This window comes from Loxodonta africana, chromosome 3, assembly GCF_030014295.1.
Source record: "Loxodonta africana isolate mLoxAfr1 chromosome 3, mLoxAfr1.hap2, whole genome shotgun sequence".
Lineage (NCBI taxonomy): Eukaryota > Metazoa > Chordata > Mammalia > Proboscidea > Elephantidae > Loxodonta > Loxodonta africana.
Genome location: NC_087344.1, coordinates 18,680,357 through 18,698,133, shown reverse-complemented (window position 1 = coordinate 18,698,133; position 17,777 = coordinate 18,680,357). Strand labels below are relative to the sequence as shown.

At 43.6% G+C, this 17,777-nt stretch overlaps 1 pseudogene; it reads left to right on the top strand.

Annotated features, from left to right (window-relative positions):
• Positions 1-4,950: 4,950 nt before the first annotated feature.
• Positions 4,951-7,838, top strand: LOC135230515 (serine/threonine-protein kinase MARK2-like; annotated as a pseudogene).
• Positions 7,839-17,777: the final 9,939 nt, after the last annotated feature.

Here is a 17,777-nt window from a genome sequence, read left to right as displayed (position 1 = left end):
TTAGCCCTATACGCCATTGGAAACCTCTACGTGATTGCACAAATAATTATTTGACCTGTGATGAGGAGTACAGAGAGAATCCCAGATGGCATGAGGAAGTATAGTAATGGCCCCTCAGTATAATTTCTGAGGAAGTTACATTTGATCAGAGACCTGAAAGATGGGTAAAATGTAGTTAGCAGTGGGGATTGGGGCGAGAGGATTTAGGATGAGTGAACAGTAGAGACGACAGGATATTTGCAGTTTCACTTGACTGTAGTTGAGAGAGTGAGGGGGGAAAGTAGTAACAAGTGCACTGAAGTTTTAGGGGTCAGATAACATAAGACTCAATAAGCTGCATTCAGAATTTTGAATTTCTCCTAAAACTAGTGAGAATTCATGAAAGGATTGGAAACGAGGGAGTGATTTGATTCATTTTTGCAAGGATATCCTGGTTAGAGTGTGATGAATTGAATGGAGAGAAAGGTCAAGATGGAGTGGCAAGATGCAGGCCAATGTCAGGATTCCTCGAGGAAGGGAAGAGAATGTGAATATTCATTCACTGTTTGTTTTTCTGTCTTATGACTCAAGCCCCAGGTTCATGACAGAGTTTGAGATCTCATGCTTTAGATTATTCATTTCTGAACTCTCATTTCTCTTAATTCCTCTCCCAAATACTACACATAAAACTAGTAAAATAAAAATTATTTTTGAGTCTTAGAATTGCTGTGGTAATAAAATATATATGCCAATGGAATTATAACAAATTTCCAACATTACCATTTTTACTTGTGTTTAGAAATTTTGCAATAAAATTTAATACCACTGCAATTTTTTTTAACATGCAAAAATGATAGATATAGCAACAGGAGACCTGTAATTGTGTAAATATTCTATTCAGAGAAGGTTGGCTTTTGAATTGTCTTAGTCATCTAGTGCTGCTATAACAGAAATGCCACAAGTAGATGGTTTTAACTGACAGAAATGTGTTCTCTCACAGCTTAGGAGGCCAGAAGTCTGAATTCAGGGTGCCAGCTCCAAGGGAAGTCTTTCTCTCTCTGTTGGCTCTAGGGAAGGTCCTTATCATCAATCTTTCCCTGGGTCCATGAGCCTCTCAGCACAGTGACTCTGGTGTAAAGGGGGCACTCTGCTCCTATCTCTCATTGCTTGGTGGTAATGACATTCCTGTGGACTAAATTATGACATAAACTGGAGAGTTGATATACCTCTGAGGTAGGAGAAATAAAAAAAAGAGGTAGGAGAGTGAATGTATATTGCTGGCCTTGCCACCTGAAGGCAAACTTCTTCCAAGGGTCCTTTGAAACAAGTATGGAGAAAAAGGCATTAGCCAGATCAATAGCTGCATTCCAGGTACCAGGAGACATTAATTTGCTCCAGCTATGAAACCACATCTGGAACAGCAGCTGCAATTGGAGTCACTTCCTAGTTAAGTTTTTGATAATCCACTGGCATTCTCCAAGATCCATCTGTTTTTTGCAGAGGCCAAATAGGCAAGTCGAATGGGGATGTGGTGGGAATCAACACTCCTGCATCCTTCAAGTCCTTGATGGTGGCAGTAATCACAATCCTTCCAGGAATGCAGTAGTGCTTTTGGTTTACTATTTTCCTAGGTAGGGGCAGTTCTAATGGCTCCCACTTAGCCTTTCCCACCATAATAGTCCTTACTCCACATGTCAGGGATCTAGTGTGTGGGTTCTGCCAGATGTTGACTGTGTCTATTCCGATTGCACATTCTGGAACTGGGGAAATCACTACAGAATGAGTTTGGGGGCCCACTGGACCCACTGTGAGATGGACATATGCTAACATTCCATTAATAAACTGACTTCCATATGCCCCCACTCTGACTGGTGGCTGTGCCTCCACACCCACTGAATCTAATTTCAGGTCAGCCTCCAGATCCACACCCGAATTCAAACTCAACCAAGCCTTGGCTTCCTCTCCCACACATTGCTTCAGTAGGGGTGGCTTGGCTTCAGGTTCCAATTTGGACTGGCCAGAATCTGAGCTTAGTTTCTCTTACTCTTATTTTAATCTCACAGATTAAAAGCCTTTACCCATTGCTGTCTATTCGATTCCAACTTATAAGGATGCCATAGAACAGAGGAGAACTGCCCCACACAGTATCCAAGGCTTTAATCTTTATGAAAGCAAACTACCACATCTTATCACAATGGAGGGGCTGATGGATTCAAACTGCGAACATTTTGGTTAGCAGCTGAATGCTTAACTACTGCACCACCAGGGATCCTTTAAGTCTTTACAGAGGTCTCAATTATGGTGAAGAATATTGAATATACCATGGACTGCCAGAATGGACAAATATGTCGTACAGCCAGAATGCTCCTTAAAGAGGAGGATAGAAGGACTTTGCCTCACTTACTTTGGACAGGTTACCAGGAAGGACCAATCCTTGGAGAAGGACATCATGTTTGGTAAAGTAGAAGGTCAGCAAAAAAGAGGAAGACCCTCAGCAAGAGGGATTGACACAGTGGCATCAACAATGGGCTGAAACACAGGTTGTACTGAAGACCTTGGTGAAAAACAAGGCTCTACAAATTGACAGAATACCAACCGAGATGTTTCAACAAAATGGATGCAGCACTGGAGGTACTCGCTCTTCTGCCAAGAAATTGGAAAGACAGCTACCTGGCCCACTGACTGGAAGAGATCCATATTTGTGCCCATTCCAAAGAATGGTGATCCAACCGAATGTGGAAATTATCAAACAATATTAATATCACATGCAAGTAAAATTTTGCTGAAGGGTGGGGATGGATCCACAGCCCAAAGGTGAGGGGGCAGGGCTGCTGCGCCCAAAGGGCAGAAGAATGGGGCCTGTCAAGGACAGCAGGTGAAGCTGCCACTAAGATGGACTAGGAGAATGGGGCAGCCCAAAGCTGATGGAGCAGAATTGCCGTCCCAGTGGGCCTGGAAGGTAGAGCTGAAATCTAGGGCTGAGGAGCCTCTGTCCAGAATCCAGAAAGTGTGGCCACCACTCGGAGTCTGGAGGACAGCGCCGTTGTCCAGGTGGTCTTAGAAGACAGAGGGTTATTTTCAAGCCTTGAGAGCTAACGTGAATTGTTCTTGATGCCCGTTATCCCCTCATTCTCTCCAGTTTCTACCATTTGTAATAGAAATATCTACCTTGTGCCTCTTCCACCATTCTGCTTGGAAGCAGATAACTTCTATTCTAGATTTCACAGATGAAGAAAAATTTTCCCCAGGATAGAATTTGGACTTGACTTAAGACTTTTGGGATGATATGGTGCGGTGAAAGTGTTTTACGTGTTGTGAGGACATGATTTTTGAGGGCCAGAGGCTGGAATGTCATGGATTGAATTGTAAAGGATGCAACACCTTTACTCAGGTCACAACCCTGATCCTATGTAAGGGGAGTTTCCCTGGGATGTGGCCTGCATCACCTTTTATATCGCAAGACATAAACGGAGAGAGAAGCAATCAGAGAGATACAGGGACCTCATACCATCAGGAAAGAGGTGCCAGGCAGAGCACAACCTTTAGACCCAGGGACACTGTGCTGAAAAGCTCCTAGACCAGGAGAAGATTGATGACAAGGGCCTTCCCCAGAAGCAACAGAGAACGAAGGCATTTCTAGGGAGCTGGTGCCCTGAATTTGGATTTCTAGTCTCCTAGACTGTGAGAGAATAAATTTGTTTGGTAAAGCCATCTGCTTGTAATATTTGTTATAGAAGCACTAGATAACTAAGACACTTGGTAAAGTAGAGGGTCAGTGAAAAAGAAGAAGACCCTCAACAAGATAGATGGACACAGTGGCTACGACAACAGGCTCAAACATAGCGACGATTATAAGGATGGCACAGGACTGGCCAGTGTTTCGTTCTGTTGTACCTAGGGTCACTATGAGTTAGAATCAACTCGACAGCACCTAACAACACAACAGCAACTATGGATAAGAGTTTGGTATTTCCTCAAAAGACTGAACTTAGAACTACCATACAACCCAGCAATCCCAATTCCAGAAGTGAGGGTAGGGAGGTAAACAGAAATCTGTACAGTATTCACTGTAGCACTTTTCACAATAGGCAAAAGATGGAAACCAAAATGTCCACCAAGAGATGAACACACAAAATCTTCTACATACACACAATGGAGTAGAACTGCTCCATAGGGTTTTCAAGGCTGTGACTTTTCAGAAGCAGATCGCTGGGCCTGTCCTGTGAGAAGCCTCTGGGTGGGTTTGAACCTGAAACCTCGTAGATGAGCACTTAACTGTTGCTGCAAGCCAGGGACTCCCAATAGAATATCACAGACCGCCCCCCCCCCGCCCCGCAAAAAATGAAGTCCTGATGTATACAAAAACATGAAGCCTGAAAACACCAACCTGAGCAAAATAATTCAGGACATGAGCAAATACACACAAGACAAAGGTTATTAGTGGTTACCAGGGGCGACAAGGAGGGGAAAAGGAAGAGTTTTTGATTAGGGGCACTGAGTTTCTGTTAAAGGTAGTGGAATGATTTGGAAAATAACAGCGAGAATGCTTGCACAACTTGAAGAATATAATCAATGTAACTGAAATGTACATGTAGAAATTGTTGAAATGGCACGTTTTGTTATGTATCTTTTCAACACAATAAAAAATATGAAAATCAATAAAAAAAAAAAGAAAGAAAAGCTCTGTGGAATTCTCTCCCTATATACAATACACACACACACACATTTTTCTTTTTGAAAAAATGGGTATTTTTGAGACCAAAAAGTGAAGGCACAGTGAATTATCCCCAGTCTTGACTGGTCCATTTCTTGCGGCAACCTCATAAAGAGTCAATTGTTTGGAGCTCCAGGCCCGTATATAAGTCCCTGGAAACCTAAATTTGTGGTCCTTCTAGCTCAGGAAGCTATTTCAGCGACCTGAAAGACTGTGATCAAACTTAGCTTCTGTTCTCTTCAAATTGTGGGGTTTGTGTCTATTTCATTATTAGCTTTTCTTATTTTGTCCTTACTCTTTTCTGTTTCTACTTTTCCTCGTTTTCCTTCATTCCTTTGTTATTTTTTCATTTATTTTCCTTTCCCTTTATTTCCTCAATTTTTCATTTTACTTTTTCTATGTACGTATTTTTTCTTTATCATTTTACTATTATTTTACTTTTGTCATTTTATATCTGCTCTTATCCTTTTTTAATTGTTTATTGCCTTTTTCTTGACCCTTTATTTATTGTTTTGTGTTTATATATAGCATTTATCTTGCTTACAATTTATTACCTTTTGCCATTTTAATCTTAATTTTCCATTTCCTCCTTTTGCTGTTCTCATTTACCTTTTTCATTTATATCTTATGTTTTTATCTTTTTTCTTTATCCTTTTCTTTATTGCTTTATTTTCCATTTACCATTTTTTCTCATTTCTGTATTCTTTGATATTCACATTTAATCTTTTTCTTTATTTTTTAGTTTTGTCATATTATTCCTTTTTAATTTATTCTTTTCATTTCTATATTTTTCTCTTGTATACCCTTTTTCATTCAGTTCTTTTGTTTTTCTATCTTTTCAATATATTTTTAAATTTCCCATTTTATTAATTTTCTTGTTTTAATTTTCCTTACCTCTTTTGTTTTACATCACTTCAAACTTGTAGATTATTATTTTTCTGATTACTGAGTTTTCATTTTATTTTTATTCTTTTATTTTGGTCACTTTCATTCGATCTATTTGATTTTTTCTAGTTATGTTTTTAGCTTTCACAAGTTTTTTTCTTTTAAAGTTTTAATTTTTTCTACTTTTATCTTTTTTATTACATTTTAACTTATTTTTCTCATTTTTTCCATATTTCATTAGGTTTTTAGTCATCACTTTTCCATTTTTAATACTACCACAAGGACATCTCTTATCCCAAAGCCAACTAGGCCTTGACTGCACATCCAACATGCTATGGAGCCACTTAGCCTTCTCTGCTGAGAAGGAAACCCATGTGGGACATTACCACCTCCTCAGAACCATTGGCAATGGGACATTTGCCAGGGCCAAGTTGGCCCAGCACATCAACACTGGCAAAGAGGTACTGATTAAAACAGCTGACAAGATCCAACAGACGTCCTCCAACCTCGAGACTATGCCAAAAAATAAAAATTATGAAGGCTCTCCATCATCCAAATATTGTAAAGCTGTTTCAAGTGATAGAGAATGAGAATACCCTTAATATAGTGATGGAATATGCAAGTGGAGGGGACATGTTTTATCACCTAGTGATTCATGGTTTGATGAGTGAAAAAGAGGCCCAAAGAAAATTTCACTAATTAGTGTTGGTGATGTAGTATTGTCACAACAATGGTATTGTTCATAGGGATCTGAGAACAGCAAGCCTGCTATTGGATGAGGAAATGAACATCAAACTTGCAGACTTTGGCTTTGGAACTGAATTCACCACGGGAAACAAGCTGGATATCTTCTGTGGCAGTCCCCCTTATTCCCTTATGAGAGTATAAGTTCCCCTTATACTCTTTCAGGGAGAAAAGTATGACAGACCCCCAGTGGATGTGTGGAGCCTGGGAGTCATCCTGTACTTCATGGTAAGTGCATCTCTGCCTTTTGGTGGAAAGACCTTATTGAAGCTGTGAGAGCAGGTACTGGAGGGACAATATGATATTCCTTTCCACATGTCTACACAGTGTTAATAACTGCTGAGCAAAATTTTCATTCGTGACCCAAGAAAGAGAGCCACATTAGAGGAGATCCCAGGACATCTATGGATGAAGGTGGGCCATAAAGAAAAACAGGCTATATGTCCAGCCACTCCCAGACTATGATGACCCCTGGTGCATTGAGGTGATGGTGAACATGGGTTACGCACAGGAAGAGATTCATGACTCCCTGTTGAACCAAAAGTACAGTGATGTGATGGCCACCTATCTGCTTCTGGGTCACAACACATCTGAGATGGAGAGCCACAGCAGCACCCTGGAACCCCAAGCTGCAGCCCATTACACCAATAGCCACACTTCTTCCTCACCCCATGAGGTGCATCCTACCACCTGTGCTAAACCCAAACAGTGTAGTTCCACTAAGCCTGCCATTCCCACCTATGATTACTACGTCCACAATTCTTTGAACGGTCTATCTAATGGCCATGTCCCACCTGCACCAGGAATCTAGGACAGCCTAAGCACAGCCCAACCAGACCTCGGGATTGTGTGCCAAGGTGAGAAACAGTGAGGTGCCACAGCCCAGTACAGCCCCCCAATGTCTTTCTGTGGCTCCTCCTCAGCCCACACCATCGACAAGAGTAGTGGAGCCCCAGAGGGAACCAGTTTCTCCCAGAGAGTGTTAAAATTAAGCTCATTAAATGATGAGCAGGTGCAGGAGGTACCTGACCAGCCGAAAATGCCCCAGGCTGTGACCCCAGCCTCTCCCTTCGTAAGTAGCCAGGGCCAGCAGAGGGCAACTGGGAGGTTCTTTAAGATCAGGAGAAGGTATCTTTGTTTTATGTGTGTCAAAAAGGACCTGAAGGTATCTGAGAGCAAAGCTGTAGAGACGATGCTCAAACCCTGAGAGGCCAAGCCTCACTCTCTCAAGTTTACGTGGAAGATGAAGATCATCAGCTCCATGGAGCCCAAGGAGATGAGGCAGGAGATCTGCCGAGTGCTGGATGCCAATGGCTGTGAGTGGGATCTCACCCACAAATACACGCTGCTATGTTTGAATGGCACACCAGGACAGGAAGACTTCATTCAGTGGAGGATGGAGGTGTGCACACTGCCTCGGCAGACTCTCAATGGGGTGAAACTGAAGAGAATTTCAGGCACGTCTGAAGCCTTCGATAGCGTTGCCTCAAAATTTTCCAGGGAACTTGTACTTTAACATGGTGCCAGCAGCTGCCTAGGAGAACAGAGAAGTTCATAGGTTAAGCTCCTTGGTAATTTTGGGAGGCAAAGTTCTTAAAGGCCACAGAGGTGCCTGAAATTCTCTTCACTCGAATCTTGCTGAAAAATCACCAGCCAGTGGCTCCACCACTCTTGTGCACACCTTCAACCTCCACTGCACAAAGTCCTCTTGGCCTGTGTGCCATGTGTGCACAGCAGCACGTATGTCTGGGTGAGATTCCACTCACAGCTACTGGCATCCCGCACTTGGCAGATCATCCACATCATCTCATCAGGGTTCATGGAGCTAGTTCTTCCCTGTAAACTTCACTGAGAATGGCTTGGCCTTTCCAGGTTTGAGCATCTCCACCACATCTTTTCTCTCAGGTTCATGCAGGTCCCTTCTACCACACGTGAAGAAAACATTCCTTCAAACCACAACAGACACTCCCAGGGGAGTGCAGCCAAGATGATGGAATAGTCAGACACTGCCTGTTGTTCCTCTTAGAACAAAGGCCCGAAAAAGCAAGTGAATCAATTATATACGACAATCTAGGCACCCTAATCATCAAAGACAAAGCTGAAGAATCGAACTGAGCAGCAGGAGGGAGGTTAGACAATCCAAAAGCAGCAGAGAAGTACCGATAGCAAGATTGCCAGTGCCCTGTTAGCTAAGTCAGTGTAGCTCACACAGGCTGAGACAAGGAACAACATTTAAAGACAAGCGTCATCACAGCGGGTGTAGCCAAGCAGCAGCTCATCTGCAAATGCCTCTAGAGCCCAGTAGGATGACACCAGACCTGTAACAGTTAAGGGCAAGCTTCTAACCTAGTGCCCTGGGGCAAAACAACCCCTCCCCCTCCCGGAGTTTCACAGAGAAGAAGTGATTCCTTCCCCTCATTCACCCCCAACCCCACGCCTCTCTGACACCAATCCCACAATACTAAAAAATGCCACACCCCCTATGCTGGGAACTTAGGGCTCTCTGCTCCCACACCAGTCTCACAGCCACTTCGCCCAGCCACTGGCATAGGGGGTCCACGGATTTACAGCACCCTTCACACTTGCCCATAACTATGTTGGCCGGTTCAACACCACATGCCCTCATTACCATAAAACAGCAGGGCATACACCTGAAGCACATTTTCAACAATGGCAGCCAAGGTGGAGCTGCAAATTTGTGACATTTCATACCACCCTACCCCCTAAGCAGATTCTTCAGCCACCCACACCAGGGGTCTGAGGGCTGGTGGTACCACCACTCTATCTAACTTCCCACAACAGGGGTCTGAGAATAAGAGGTGCCTCCCAGTCCCTCCAGCCAGCAGCCCTGGGTACCCAAGGATGAGCTGCAATACCCTCCCCTCCACACTATGCACTCGAGGGGACAGGGACATGCCTTCCACCTAGGCACCCAAGAGGAGCCATCAGCACCCTGTCTTGCTCTGCACATAGCCCCCTCCTGCCATCAGAAACCTGTGCCTGCTCCCAACACTCCTATGCAGTCCTGCCCATCTAGGACTGTAGGTGAAAGTCTGCACCACAGACTTGATGAACAACAGCCTGGACACCTATGCCCACTCCCACAAGAAAAGTAAACAGACTCCTGGGCTTACATACCTAGTAGCTGCTCTGACCACCTGCAGACGATGTGAGAGCTTCAAAGATGCCAACAATTAAAGCAGCTCACACACCCAGCCTACTTGGGAAAATCAAAACAAAACAAAAAGGACATGGTAAACAAACACACAATAAATAAATATAATAACTTAATAACAATCACAAAAAGAAGTAGGTCAAGATGGCTCCAGCAAGCGTCCAAAATAAAGAACCACGAAACCTTCTGGAGGAACATAAGGAAATGAAATCACCTGAGAAAGAATTAAAAAGGCTAATATACAGAGCTCTCCAAGAGAATGAGATCAACCAAAACTCAGATCAAGCCAAGGAGCACACAGACAAAGCAACAGAGGCATTCAGGAAAACGATACAAGAATAGGAGAACAAAATTAATAGGATGATAGAAATCACAGAGACAGCAACTAGAAATCCAAAAGATTAACAATAAAATTTTGGAATTAGACAAGTCAACAGAACATCATAGGAACAGAACTGAGACAAGGAAAGTCAGAATTAGTGAGACTGAAGATAAATTTATCTTGACATCAATTTATTTAAGGAAAAATCAGAAAAAAAGAATTAAAAAAAAATGAAGAAAGCCTAAGAGTTATGTGGGGCACTATCAAGAGGAAAAACTTACAAGTGATCATAGTACCAGAATGGGGGATAACAGAAAATACAGAATTGTTCAAGATTTGCTAGCAGACAACTTCCCTGATATCATAAAAGATGAGAAAATATCTATCCAAGAAGCTCAATGAACCCCATATAGAGTAGACCCCAAAAGAAAGTCACCAACACATATCATAATCAAACTTGCCAAAACCAAAGACAAAGAATGTGGAGAGTGGCTACGGATAAACCAAAAGTCACCTACAAATGAGAACCAGTAAGAATAAACTCTGACTACTCAGCAGAAACCATGCAGGCAACAAGGCAATTGGGGTGACATATATAAAGCCTTGAAGGAAGAACACTGCCAGCCAAGAATTACATATAGAGCAAATCTGTCTTTCAAATACGATGGCAAATTAGGTCATTTCCAGATAAACAGAACTTAAGGGAATTTGTAAAAACCAAATCAAAATTGTAAGAAATATTAAAGAGAGTCCAAGACTAGAACACAGAATAGTTCTATCAGTTATCAACCCAGACAGTCCTCTTGGCCTGCATGCCATGTGTGCACCGCAACATGTATATCTGGGTGAGATCCCACTTAGCAGATCTTCTACAACATCCTCGTCAGGCTCCATGAAGCTGGTTCCCCCACTGAAATGTCACTGAGCAGGGCTTGGCCTCTCAGGGTTTTAGCATCTCTACCACATCTCTGCTCTCAGGTTCACTCAGGTCCCCTCTAGCACATGTGAAGCAAACATTTCTTCAAAACAAAACAGACACTCCCAACTTTATCTGTTCAGGGTCAGAGGAGGGGAAGCTTGTGATAGGGGAAGCAATTTGATTCACTAACAGGGCCATCAAGCTCCTTCTGGTGTCCCTTGGGATGCAAACGGTCAATGAGCTCAACAGCAAACCAAAAACTTGGTAGTTCAACTCCACCCACAGATGCCTTAGAAGAAAGGCCTGTAGTCTATTTCTGAAACATCTCGAAGTTGAAGAAAATTAGAACAAGTCCACAAGAGCCAAAGTACGACCTTGAGTATATCCCACCTGAATTTAGAGACCATTTCAGGAATAGATTTGATGCATTGAACACTAATGACCAAAGACCAGATGAGTTGTGGGATGACATCAAGGACATTATACAGGAAAAAAGCAAAAGGTCATTAAAAAGACAGGAAAGAACGAAAAGACCAAAATGGATGTCAGAAGAAACCATTAAACTTGTTCTTGAATGTTGAGTAGCTAAAGCAAAAGGAAGGAATGATGAAGTCAAAGAGCTGAACAGAAGATTTCATAGGGCACCTCCAGAAGACAAAGTATTATAATGAAATGTGAGAAGAACTGGAGATAGAAAACCAAAAGGGAAGAACATGCTCAGCATTTCTCAAGTTGAAAGAACTGAAGAAAAAATTCGAGCCTCAAGTTGCAATATTGAAGGATTATAGGGGGAAAATATTAAAACAATGCAGGAAGCATCAAAAGAAGATGGAAGGAAAACAGAGTCACTGTACCAAAAAGAATTGGTTGACGTTCAACCATTTCAGGAGGTAGCATATGATCAAGAACCGATGGTTCCCAAGAGGTCCAAGGTGCACTAAAGGCACTGGCAAAAAACAAGGCTCCAGGAACTGATGGAATACCAGTTGAGATGTTTCAACAAATGGATGCAGCACTGGAAGTGCTCTCTCATCTATACCAAAAAATTTGGAAGACAGCTACCTGGCCAACTGACTGGAAGAGATCCTTATTTATGCCCATTCCAAAAAAAGGTGATCCAACAGAATGCAGAAATTATTGAACAATAATCATTAATATCACACACAAGTAAAATTCTGCTGAAGGTCAGTCAGAAGCGGTTGCAGCAGTACACTGACAAAGAGCTGCCAGGAATTCAAGCCAGATTCAGAAGAGGACATGGAACAAGGGATATCACTGCTGATGTTGTACGGATCTTGGCTGAAAGCAGAGAATATGATAAAGATGTTTACCTGTGTTTTATTGACTATGCAAAGGCATTCGACTCTGTGCATCACAACAAATTATAGATAACATTTCAAAGACTGGGAATTCCAGAATACTTGATTGTACTCATAAGGAATCTATACATAGATCAAGAGGCAGTCATTGGAATAGGACAAGGGGATACTGCATGGTTTAAAGTCACGAAAGGTGTGTGTCAGAGTTGTATTCTTTCACCATACTTATTCAATCTGTATGCTAAGGAAATAATCCAAGAAGCTGGACTATATGAAGAACAGTGCATCAGGACTGGTGAAAGGCTCATTAACAACCTGTGATATGCGGATGACACAACCCTACTTGCTGAAAGTGAAGAGGACTTGAAGCACTTGCTGATGAAGATCAAACACTACAGCCTTCAGTATGGATTATACCTCAACATAAAGAAAATAAAAATCTTCACAAATGGACCAATAAGCAACATTATGATAAATGGAGAAAATAACGAAGTTGTCAAGGATTTCATTTTACTGAATCCACAATCAATGCCCATGGAAGCAGCAGTCAAGGAAACAAATGTGCATCGCATTGGGCAAATCTACTGCAAAAGACCTCTTTAAAGTGTTAAAAAAAGCAAAGATGTCACTTTGAGGACTAAGGTGTGCCTGACCCAAGCCACTGTGTTTTCAGTCGCCTCATATGCATGTGAGAGCTGGACAATGAATAAGGAAGACCGAAGAGGAATTCATGCCTTAGAATTATGGCGTTGGCCGAGAATATTGAATATACCACGGACTGCCAGAAGAACAAACAAATCATTCTTGGAAGAAGTACAACCAAAATGCTCCTTAGAAGCAAAGATGGCGAGACTTCTCTCACATACTTTGGACATGTTATCAGAAGGGACCATCCTCGAAAAAGGGCATTACGCTTGGTAGAGGGTCAGCGAAAAAGAGGAAGGCCCTCGGTGAGATACACTGCCACAGTGGCTGCAAAAATGGGCTCAAGCATAACAACCATTACGAGGTTGGCACAGGACCAAGCAGTGTTTCATTCTGTTGAACACAGGGTCCGTATTAGTGGGAACTGACCTGATGGCACCTAACAACAGCAATAACAAATTTCGATGTTGAATGTGACTTTTATGCAAGTGACTTTTAAGGAAGGTCTCCCTACCCAGTTGTGTATTCAGGGGGCTGAACATTGTCTTCTAAAATACTTTCCACTGCATTGGTCTTTCTTGCTCCAATAGACCACTCAGGAGTGTCCAGGCATAGTGGCTACTGTTCTCACATTGCACCTGGCTTACTGAGTTGCATGTTTTCATTTCCCCCTTTACACTGGGCAAAGTATTTAGTCTTTCATCATTAAGTATGAAGGTAGATGTAGGCTTTGTGGATATGCAAACCCAAACCCAACTAAACCTGTTGCCATTGACTCAGTTTCTACTCACCGGGACCCTATAGGACAAAGTAGAACTGCCCTGTAGGGTTTCCAAAGATCAGTGGGTGATTACCGGCAGAGCTCTTAACCACTTTGGCACCAGGGCAGTATATGCAAACTAACCTTGGGAAAAACAAAAAATTTTTTAAATTTTCTGTAATGCTGCAGTAATGAAGAAAGTGTTGTATTGATGTAAGGATAATCAAGTAGATCAAGGAATGAACAAGAGTCCAGAAATTGATGGACACTAACGTTGTTGTTGGGTGCCTTAGAATCCATTCTGGCTCATAGTGACTCTATATGTAACAGAACGAAGCACACTTCCCAGTCCTGCGCCATCCTCACAATCCTTGTTATGTTTGAGCCCACTGTTGCAGCCCATCAATCCATCTCATGGTGTGTCTTTCCCTTTTTCGCTGACTCTCTACCTACCCAAGCATGACGTCCTTCTCCAATGACTGGTCCCTTCTGGTAACATGTCCAAAGTACATGTGAGGAACTCTCGCCATCCTGCTTTCCAAGTCTGGCATCACTTATCCCAGCAGAACCTCACCCGGGCCAGCTTTGAGGTCCTGACTTGGGTGCCAGGGCAAAAGCAGAGGAGTCACCCTCTTCCCAGGCCTAGGGGATTCCCGCTGACCACTCAGCAAAACCTGGAGTCTGGTGCTTTGAGGAGCCCGCCAGCCCCGCAGGCCTCCAGCTCCAGTGAACTATGGGTGGGGCGGCCAAAACCTCCAAGGTCAGCTGGAGGGTCATGAGTCAAAAGGCCGGGTCGCGAGCCAGGAGGCTGAGAAGAGGTCCTGGAGTCCAGGCCACGCCCGCCCTCCGGACGCGGGCCTTTCCTCCCCCCTCAGGGCAGCCTGGAAAGGCTAGAGCCAAGGCCAGAGAGGCCCAACGCCCAGCGCCTGTTCCCCGCCCTCCGCTCGCTTCCTGGACCAATTGCAACAGCAGACCCACCGCCCCCCTCCCCCGCGCCCGCGCCCACGCGCACCTCAGGGCACCTCAGGGTTTCGTGGCGGGGGAGGGTCTGCGGGGGCCGTTGGGGGAGGGGGCGGTGCCTGTGGGGGGGCGGGGAGAGGAGCAGTGACTCCTGGGGCCAGAATCACAGCAAGTCAGGTGGGTGTGGGAGGAGGAGAGGGGTGTGAAGTGGGAGGATCTGGGAACCAGAGCTCTCTGCCCATTTTGAAATTGTCCTTTTTGTTGGTCACTTTGAGGAGCTCTTTAGATATTTTATGTATTTTGGATATTGAACCCTTATCCCCCAAATAGTTGCCAAATACTTTCTCCCGTTCTGTCTGTTGTCTTTTCACTTTCTTGATAATGTTCTTTGATGCACAAGTGTTTTTCATTTTGTCAAAGTCCAACTTACCTTTACCTTTCTTTTGTTGCTCATCCTTTGGTGTCATATCAAAGACTCTGCTTAAGAATCAGCCGTTGAAATCCCCCTCCCCCCAGAGCACAGTTGTACTCCAACACACATAGGATCGCCATGGTCAGAATACCCTGGATGGCAACTGATATTTTCTAGGCTAACTCTACTGCCTGTGTTTTCTGTCTCCCTATAAAGGTAAGTTTGTGCGGCTTACTACAATTCCAGGTGGTGGTAGTAGGAGTATATAATGTTATAGCCAAAAAAGCTGTGAATTCTCAGCCTTCTTTTCAGCATCTGGGTCAACGAATTGGTCATGGGTTCAGCCCATCATTGTGCATTTATTAATGTGAGACTAGCCTCTTGAAAGATGTAAATGGTTAAGGAACTACGGTCATATGTGAGATTTATGGAGGAGGCTGGCCAGGAGAGGGAAGTTATAGTCTGTGTACTAAAATTACATAGCCAGAGCAAGCTAAACAGAGATTTATCATCTCATGCAGCGCTATGGCTAATGGCATAGGCAAATTTGGGCTGGTTAGTGATTGTATGTTCCTCCCTGTTGTGATTGGTGTGCACTGGTGGCTGAGTTTCTTGCCAGTTGTCAATATTAAATGGCATTGATGTGTTTCCATAGGATTTTCAGGTGTTCTGTGTGGTTTGTGAAAACCTGTGCTAGTTTAGTCCTCAAATTAGATCCTGGACTAGGGGGAACTCAGCATGGGATCATTTCAGATGGACCTGGGTATTTTGAGAATAGACAGCAATTGCATTATGCATTTGATCCTTTTCTGTCCCTGCTTATTGTTTTCAGTGGGGACCACCTGCTCTATCATCTCCATCCTTGGAGAAATTTTTCTAGCACAGCCATTGATTTCACTTTAACAGCCTTGGAGGTGGCATTCCAATATATTTTGCCCAAGTTGACTTTTGTTCTCAGCTTTTCATGGTTGGCTCTAGCTCCTGTATGGTGTGGTATCTATATTTTTTAAGGATGCCCCAGAAGAGTAACATTGGGCATCGATTTCCAACAAATATCTCCATTTCCATATTAATGGTTTTGGTAGGCCCAACAAATATTGTAAGCAAGCATTTGTCAATTTTGGTTAGACTCTCCTGTACAAAGAGTGCTTGAGTAACTCCAGAGATTAAGTATATTTTTCATGAGAAGCTTCTTTGCTGTAACCCCCAGGAGCCATGATTAATTACTGTGAGCATAGCCAGAATAACAATTTATAGAAGCTGCAAATATTGAGTGTTATTAAAAAAAAAAAAAAAAACTTGTGTTTTGACAGTGTGAGGTTAGATTAGGGAAGAACTTCCAAGCTAGTTGTAGTTCCTGTTTTTTAGACATGCTTTTGGCCCACCTAATATTATGCTGTATTCATTGCCTCCCTTGACTGTGTTGATTAGTGAACATTACCCTTGGCCACTTGGTTAGTGAGATTTATCTGCGCCTCAATAAAAGGGGCTTGTACTGGAGGGGGAGAGAGATCATTATAATTCGTAGAAAAATAGGCCAGTAGTTGTAAGGCATACATTGTTGGCAGGATTTACATTGTGAAAAATATAGGCTGCAGATCATCAAAGAGCAAGGACTTTCGAAAGTGATGCAGAGGCATTCTAAATATTGAGTTCTAGTCACTTAAGGCTATCCATAGTCATTTTCCCAATCGACTGACCTACTGAATGCGTGGGCCCCCATATCGAGTTCCTGATCGCTCCCCAAATCTCCCCCTTTTCCTTCTTGCCACTTGTAGTGAGTTAGAAACATTTGGGGCTGAAGTGGCAAACCAAAACGTGTATTTCTGTAAGTAAAGTTGAAGAACATCTCAGTGGCCCCCTGCCATCCCTGGCTGCTGACAGAGGGAGAGGCTGGGGTCCCAATCTGAGGCAAATTCGGCTGGTCAGGCATCTCTTGCAGCTTCTCCACATGCAAGGAGCATAGTTTTGACATTCCCTGGAGGAAGCTGGTTTCCTCTGGGCTCCATCACTGCTGATGATGGTGTGGGATGAGGAGGAAGTCTCAGAGACGTCCTGGGAACTGCAGCACATCACTGTTGCTTACCTTGGAGCACATTCCAGAGTCCTGGTTGGGCTGCACTGAGTCCGTCCTGGATTCGTGGTGCATATGGGACGGGTGGGGAGACTGAGGTAGAAGCAGATGCCATGGAGGCCCCTGATCCTGAATCAGATAGACCGTCCAAACCCTTGTGGATATTGCCCTGGGCAAGGGTAGTCTTCACTAAAGGTGTGGACTTGCCACTTTCCTGTTTGCTGGTGAAGACGTTGCAGTTCACAGAGGGCAAGAGGGGTGGTGTTCTTCCTCTCCAGCATGGGTAGAGAGCTGACAGATGTGTTGTTGTGCTGCTTCTCTTCTGCCCTGACTCCTGGTCCTCCTCAGACCACTTATTTTTGGCATAATTGCAGGAGGAATCACAGGTGGGAATGGCAGGCTTGTTGTAACTCCTCTGCTTGGGTTAACACTGAGGGTACACTGTACCTCATGAGTTGAAGATCAACTGAAGGCTGATGTCCCAGAGTGCTGGTATGCCCTCTGTCTCAGATGTTTTGTGACCCAGGAGCAGATAGGTGGCCATCACATCACTGTACTTTGGGATCAGCAATGAGTATTGAATTTCTTCCCATGTGTAATACATGTGGACCATCACCTTAATCCGCTGGGGGTCACTGTAATCTGGGAGTGGCTCCATGTACAGCATTTATTTTTAATCTTCATGGCCCACCATCACCCATGGATGTCTCAGAATCTCCTCTAATGTGCCTTTCTTGCTGGAGTCATGAATGAAAATTTTGTTCACCAGATGCTCACATTGCACAAACATACCTGAAGGCGTTTCTACAAAAAGGCAGGGATCCACTCACCACCAAATACAAGATGACTCCCAGGCTCCACACATCCAC